Source organism: Drosophila albomicans, chromosome X (genome assembly GCF_009650485.2).
Source record: "Drosophila albomicans strain 15112-1751.03 chromosome X, ASM965048v2, whole genome shotgun sequence".
Classification (NCBI taxonomy): Eukaryota; Metazoa; Arthropoda; class Insecta; order Diptera; family Drosophilidae; genus Drosophila; species Drosophila albomicans.
Window position 1 is genome coordinate 15,587,616 of NC_047627.2, and position 7,130 is coordinate 15,594,745.

At 37.0% G+C, this 7,130-nt stretch overlaps 1 non-coding gene across 1 annotated transcript; it reads right to left on the minus strand.

The window, feature by feature from the left end:
- Positions 1 to 1,414: 1,414 nt before the first annotated feature.
- On the minus strand, positions 1,415 to 1,494 carry Trnal-uag (transfer RNA leucine (anticodon UAG)). The gene has a single exon. It is a non-coding gene; the product is annotated as a tRNA-Leu (tRNA).
- Between the last annotated feature and the right edge of the window lie 5,636 nt (positions 1,495 to 7,130).

The following is a 7,130-nucleotide window of genomic DNA, read 5'->3' on the forward strand; positions in this document are numbered from 1 at the left end:
AAGATTAGTAAATAAAATCCTGAATGATTTATTAAGAAAGGAATAAATTCACTTTATAAAAAGATTCTTTAAAAAAAGCAAACTATTGAAACTATGTATATTCCAAAAATCTGTTTATAAAGAGTAGTAAATAAAGGAATTTATTAAAAAAGGAATTTGTTAAAGATGCTTTAAAAAAAGCAAACTATTGAAACTATATTCTATGAATATGTTTATAAAAGTAATAAATAAAGTATAAAGGAATTTATTAAAAAAGGATCAAAACTCACTTTAAGAAAAGTTGTTTTCGTTAAAACAAACTACATAGGAACTACATATAATAATTTATGAACAAAACAATATGAAAAGAAAGAAAAAGAAAACGAATAATGATAAAAATAAAAATGTTTGTTAAGTCATGAATTTCTACGTTTTCTCAAATGAATTACATGTAATTACTCTTATTAAAAGTTACTTATTAAAAGTTGTGAACTTGTAACGGGGGAAAGGAAGTGAAGGATTAAACAGTACAATTTCTTAAACAGAAATTAAATGGAATATAATAAAGAATTGTATTGTAGTACTGGGAAGTATTAACTTTAATTAAAAGAAAGAACTTTTCCGTTCATATTCAAATCCATTACATTTAATTTCATTGATTTAAAATTTAAAATTACTGTTTATTAATCTCTTCTTCCAACTCCAGTTTTCAGTTAAATTCTATTTGAATCTACTCCATTTCACACTCTCTTTAAAAAATGGAACTGTCTTTCGCCTCCTTTCTCTCATTACAATTTCGCAACTTTTCCGCCACTATTTGGCGAAAGCACAAAGCTTATTTTGTGTAAATGCTTGCTAATTGGCTGTTAATTGGGAACTATGCTAAGTTTTTAATTAACTTTCGTGAGGAGGAAGCGTTAGCGAGGACACAAACCACAACCGCAAAATTAGCCATAAATTGCACACTGGCGCCATCTGGCAGCCGCAACAGTTGCGGCTGTTCAGGACCGTTTTTGCCAGTTTGACAATATGCAAAATACTTAACTCAATTAAATGAATTACTTTCAAAGTGCAATTTGACACGACTAACACATACCCTGGAAATCACACTTTCAAACGGATTAAATATAAATGTTAATAAGGCTTTGACATATCCTTTGATCTGTTCAAATTGTTTCCGGCGCAACTCACCTACGAAAAACATTGCTTACTAGCTTATGCCACAATTATAAGCTGAGTTCAATGGGGATGAAGACAAAGCGAACGATTGTTAATGCTGAGCAAACACAAACCAATTTGTATGGAGGATTACAAAGTTCAATCAAAGGCAGCAAAAATTGCAAATTTACAGGGTATGAGGGTGCTAGCTTTATTAGAAATATTTAAAACAGTTCATAAATTGAAAAGAGTAATAAAAAATGAAAAAAAAACCTCTTGACAGCGGTGGGATTCGAACCCACGCCCTTTCGGACTGGTGCCTAAAACCAGCGCCTTAGACCACTCGGCCACACTGCCTCATGTGGGTGATCTTTGTTCCAGCTCCCGATAAGATTAAAACCCCCCCTCGGAAATCAAATGAAAAAACATTTTCAAGTCAAGCTGCTTTCTAATTCTCAAGCTCTTATCGGTAAATCAGTTTTTTTTTTTTAGCAGTTTCAGCTGCCCACAGCATAGTTTATAGTTAATTTGATAATTAGTTTTATAGATTGGTGAAAATCAATGCGAAATTCGAAACTTTTGCGGCACTTTAACGGCAATTCACCTTTCTGATTGTTGAAGCCAAATTAATTTTCTCACGTTGCAAAACATAAAACAATTACAATACATAATTGAAAGTCAAACTCGATTTAATTGAAATGCGATAATGACGCGCACATTTATTTACAAGCTAATACAAAATGTGTCCTCTCCGAGTGTTCACACTCGCTTTATACGCTCTCATCGCAGCGGGCATATCAGTTACATCAACTTTTAATTCATTTTGTAAAACTATAAATTAATTTCGAACTAGCCGACGGGTTTCATTTACCGGCGGAAGCTTTGAGTCTCTTTTCTTATTCTTTTTTCTATGTGTTTCTAATTTTGTATTACTAACATTAGAAAATTGTATAATACTAATAAAGCATACAACAATTTTTGTAAACTGTATTTCCTGCTACTTTATATTCCTATTTTATACAAATTGTTAATTTAAGTTCAAACTTTTCACTCAGCAAATTTCCGCTTAGTCAGCTGAATATCCCCCAAGATTTGAACTGAAATTTCTTTTATATAAAAACTATCTTATATATAATAATAATTATAATTCATATTAAAATTTGAACCAAACTTTCTTATATAATATATAACATCGATTCGTGTCGCTTGACACGATATTATAATTTATATTAAGAATTAAATCAAACTTTCTTATATATAATATCGATTCTTATTGTTCAACTCAATAATTATAAATTATATATCTAATATATTTAAATTATCGTTCTTTTTTTAGATATTTCAACAAAATTTAATCAAAGTAGGCAAAAAACTTCCATAATTTAGTTACTCAATTGTTAGAATAGATTTTAGAATTTTACTGATCAAGTTTAAGCTAAATAACTTAAATAATTCTTGAGATTAAGTCGCAGTTTAGTAACCCATTTAATCGTATATAATCATAATATAATCTTAATTTGCACCCAAAAATTCTTTAAAAATACTTAGTATTCCACTGCTCAAATTTAAGCTGAATAAGTTAAGAACTTCTCAAGATCTGAACTGATTTATCCAATATCCAAATATCAACTAAGCTAATCCCAATGAACGATAAACTCTATTATCTAAACTGATTTTGAGAGTGTATTGGTAGTTTGTTGCTGTCCAGTTGGCAACTTGTTTGATTATTCAATTAAATATGTTTTTTGTTTGGCCATTATGAAGCTATTATTGTGTCTATTATTATTATCATTATCATTATGATTGCGATTATGATTTTGATGTGAATTTTGATTATGATTATTATTATTATTACTACAATATTAAGCTGCCATTGTGCGGCAATTAAAGTTTCAACTAATCACAAAACAGACAATTGTGTGACAATAATATTATCATGTTGTTGTTGTTGTTGTCGTTGTTGTTGTGTCTATTTTCGATGTCTAACATTAAAATGGCCGGCAGCCGAGTTTGAAGATCCAAGAGATGCGTTCATTATATGCTCATATGTCCGACAGCGAAACAACTTAATTACACAACAATGGGACAGCAACAACAACAACAACAACGATAAACATACACACGATTGAACAATGGCATTTTGGCAAAGTTTTACAACGGCTCTTCAAGTTTTTGTGCTTTTGACAGCTCTTTGGGGTCTATACCCTGCAAATCTAAGTAAGCACTGGAGTTTATTCAAACAAAATTGAGCTTCTAGCTGTCTATAAAAGCAATGTAGCCTCATTGAACTCAGCGAGCTTAAGAGCAACACCTGTGAAATTTGTCAAATAACTTTAGTTAAACTTAATTTAAGCACACACCAAACCTTTTTGTAATCGCAGTATTTCTAAGCTAAGTCCCATTAAACTCAGCGTACTTTAAAGCTACACCTGTGAAATTTGGTAAGTAACTTTAATTAAACTTAGTATATGATCACACAGAACCTTTTTGAAATCGCAGCCTTTCTAAGCAAACAGTCCCATTGATCTTAATGAGCTTTAACTCTACAGCTGTGAAATTTGTTAAGCAACTATTTCTACACTTATTTAAGGCATACACAATTTCTTCTTGTAATCGAAGCACGTTTTAACTTTTTTTTTCGTATAAACAATTTTGTCGAAAAGAACTGCCCATCTGCTGAGCTAGGTCAACGTTTGGTCCATCAGTCTGAGCTCAGTTTTCAGTGAGCGCTTCAAGTTATTGCCCAAAAATAAAGTAACTGAACTTTAATTGTTTTTTTTTTTTTTTTGTTGTCTTCTTTTCTTGTTTTCATAATTAAGTTTGTCGAATTGCTGAATAGATGAATAGGTGAATGCGTGTGTGTGAGTGTGTGCGAGCACTCATAGTTGAGTAAATGAAACGTCGACACATAATTGACAAGTCGCAACACCTTTTTTATTTTTTTGGGTAATCCGAACTCAAACTCCTACTTTGGGATTTATCGATTTGTTGTATGGGCAACTTTCGCACTCGACTTGAAGAGTTGTGCCGCAAAGCGATGACGATAATTGAATCATTTTGGCGGCATGTCAACTACCAGAAAGCGCTGAAGGATGCTTTAATTGGGGCACCCTGTATGCTTGTGTGTTGGTCAAGTCAGGTAAAAAGAAGAAAAAAAAAGAAGAAATGATTATGGTTAAGAAGAGACTGTGAGAACCGCAGAGCAGAGAAAAACGTCAAAATATTTGCAAAACAAAGCTGAGCAAGTTGAAGGACAAAGCAGGACAACTAACCGCAACGAGAATTATTTTCAACTAAAAAGGAATTAAAATGATCGCCAGCTGAAGAAATTGCTCTCAGTCTGTCTCGCTCTACTTCTAATACGATATCGGATTACAATTAATGATCATCATCATTATCATTCATTATCATCATTATCGTTATCATGTGTTATTGCAATTATGACGATTATTCGATGAAATTCAATATTTTTGTATTTTGACAGTCGAATTTCTCCGCATACGCATTTTCTTTAATTGCAAGTTAATTAACAATAAAAATGTAGTTTTTGGATTCTTGAAAATTCGCATTAAAAATGCTCACAGCATGAATCACATTCCACATTCCCCAAGGATTTTTCGCCGCGCAACCTGCGCAGTGTAAAAAATATCAAATTACTTCTTCGCACAACATTCTTAGGCTACGCAGTTGCCTCCCTATCTCTCGCTCTCTCGCTCACAATAGACGCGACACGATCAATTGTGAGCCGTATTATTACTCAGCCTTGTAGCTGTCTCGCTTGCACCCACGCAACGCATAAGCAGAGCACAGCAGCAGACTGCTTGTCGCTTTATAGCTGCGCAGACAAAGAGACGACGACGACGACGACACAAATACACACACACACACACAATCACGCATAGTTAACGCTATCGCTTTAGTTGCTGTTGTTGTTGTTGCTGTGTGAGCTTTGGCATTTCAATTGTTTTTAATAGAGTTGCTGCGACTCGAAAGCTCAGCGCTTGTTTTGCTTTGACTTTGATGTGCTGCTTGTGCGGCAGAGGAAGTGGGAGAGAGGGAGGTGGGGGGTGAGGGGGTCTCGCTTTCTCAACTGTTGCTCTGCTGATCGGTTACAAAAACAGCTGCTTCTTCCAGCTGCCCTTCCAACAGTGCAATCCTAAGTCCCTACAACATTTTAATTAGACGGCTTTTTATAACATTATAGTTTTTAGTGTTTTTTTCCCCTTTTTTTTTTGGTTTTTATTTTTTTTTTTAGCAGTTGCTCTATAAATTGGCGTCCTTCATTGAACGAGTGTCGAAAAGTTGTCCCACCCCAGCAACAACACTAACAAACAATACAAAATGGGCACCACGCACACATTCACAAACTCATCTCAATACAAGCGCATTTGAAGGCACGCACACCAACAAAACGGTTGGCATGACTGGAACATTTCCAGCGCACTGGAAGCATTGCATGCGTCAGAGCAGTCGCACAGCTATACACCGCACACACGCTAGCTGTGCTGCTCTAACGCACACAGGCATTGAGCGCACATGCGCCATATTGCGTTCGCATGCTGTGCAGGGGAAATGTGCTGCTGCCGTGAACCATGTACGCGCACCGTGTGTGCGAGCAGTGCAGATAGCTGTGTGCGCCAGAGTGACGCCGCCCCTGATGCTGGCGTCGTTGATTTACCGTTGCCTGGCAGCGACGTCAACGCAACGGCAGCAGCGACGCCAACGATGCGCGAGCGTCGACTCGAGGCAGCGGCAGATGAAAATGTCGCCAAAGCGCCGAGGACCAAAGTCCAGGCGAAGCCAGGCAAAATCCCGTTGCACACAGAGACTTTGCTTTGCTAGGCGAAGAGCTACCACCAAAAACACAAAAAAAAAGAAAAAAATAAGCACCAAGCTGAAAAAACTGGGGGCAGGCAAAAGCGACGTAGACGACGACGACGGCAACAGCAACGACAACGGCAACGGCAACGATGAGAATGACGACGACGACGACGACAAAACTCCTGGTGCACATTAAGTCAGGCAACAGTTTAACGTGGAAATTATTGCGAATTTGTTGTGTGTTTTTGCGACGACGACGAACAGGCGACACAAAAGCGAAAAGCGCGTGTAGCGAAAGTCGCGAGCTGCAGCAAGTCAACAAACAAAATACAAAACAGCAGCACAAACAGTTGCAACACCGGCAATCTCAAAACATCGAAAACCAAAGCCAAAAACCAAAAAACCCTAAAAACCAAAAACAACAAACTGTTTAGTTTGTGTTTTTTTTTTTTGTTTGTTAGTGTTCTCTACACCTCTCTCTCTCTCTCTCCCCTATCGTATGTTAAATGCTAGTTGTTATTGTCGTTACACACACACACACACACATATAGATGCACATAGACCGGGAGCAGCCGGCATATTAGCCTGCTAGAGCGAGATAGCAAGCGCTGCGAGAGCAACGGAGATGAGAAGAGAGAGCGCGTGGTCAAAGCTCCGAAAATCGTTTAATTAAAAGCAAACACAAAGCAAGCAAAGCAAAAACAAAAACAAAACGCAACTTTGAGCTGTTGCTTTGCCGAAACGGTTGAAGCGGTTCAAAGCGGTTCAAAGCGGTTCAAACGGTTAAAGCGAGTTTTTAGGACAGCGGGGAGGGGGGGAAAAAAATAGACGCCATGCCGCAACGTTCACCATTCGCCATACAGGAGTTGCTTGGGCTTGCTGTGGCAGCAGCAGCAACAACGACAACCACAGCGACAACAACAACAGCAGCAACAATAACAACAACTAGTGCAAGCAAAGCAGTGGCAGCAACAACAACACCAACAACAGCGTGTGAAACCCCAACAGATCTAACAACAACAACAGCAACAACAGCAGCAGCAAGTGCAGCGACAACAACAACAGTGCACTACAACAACAATGCGACAGAGTCAACGACAACAGCAACAACAAGTGCCATCGAGCAACATCAAAATTTTCGGGATCATCATCAGCAGCAGCAGCAGCAGCAG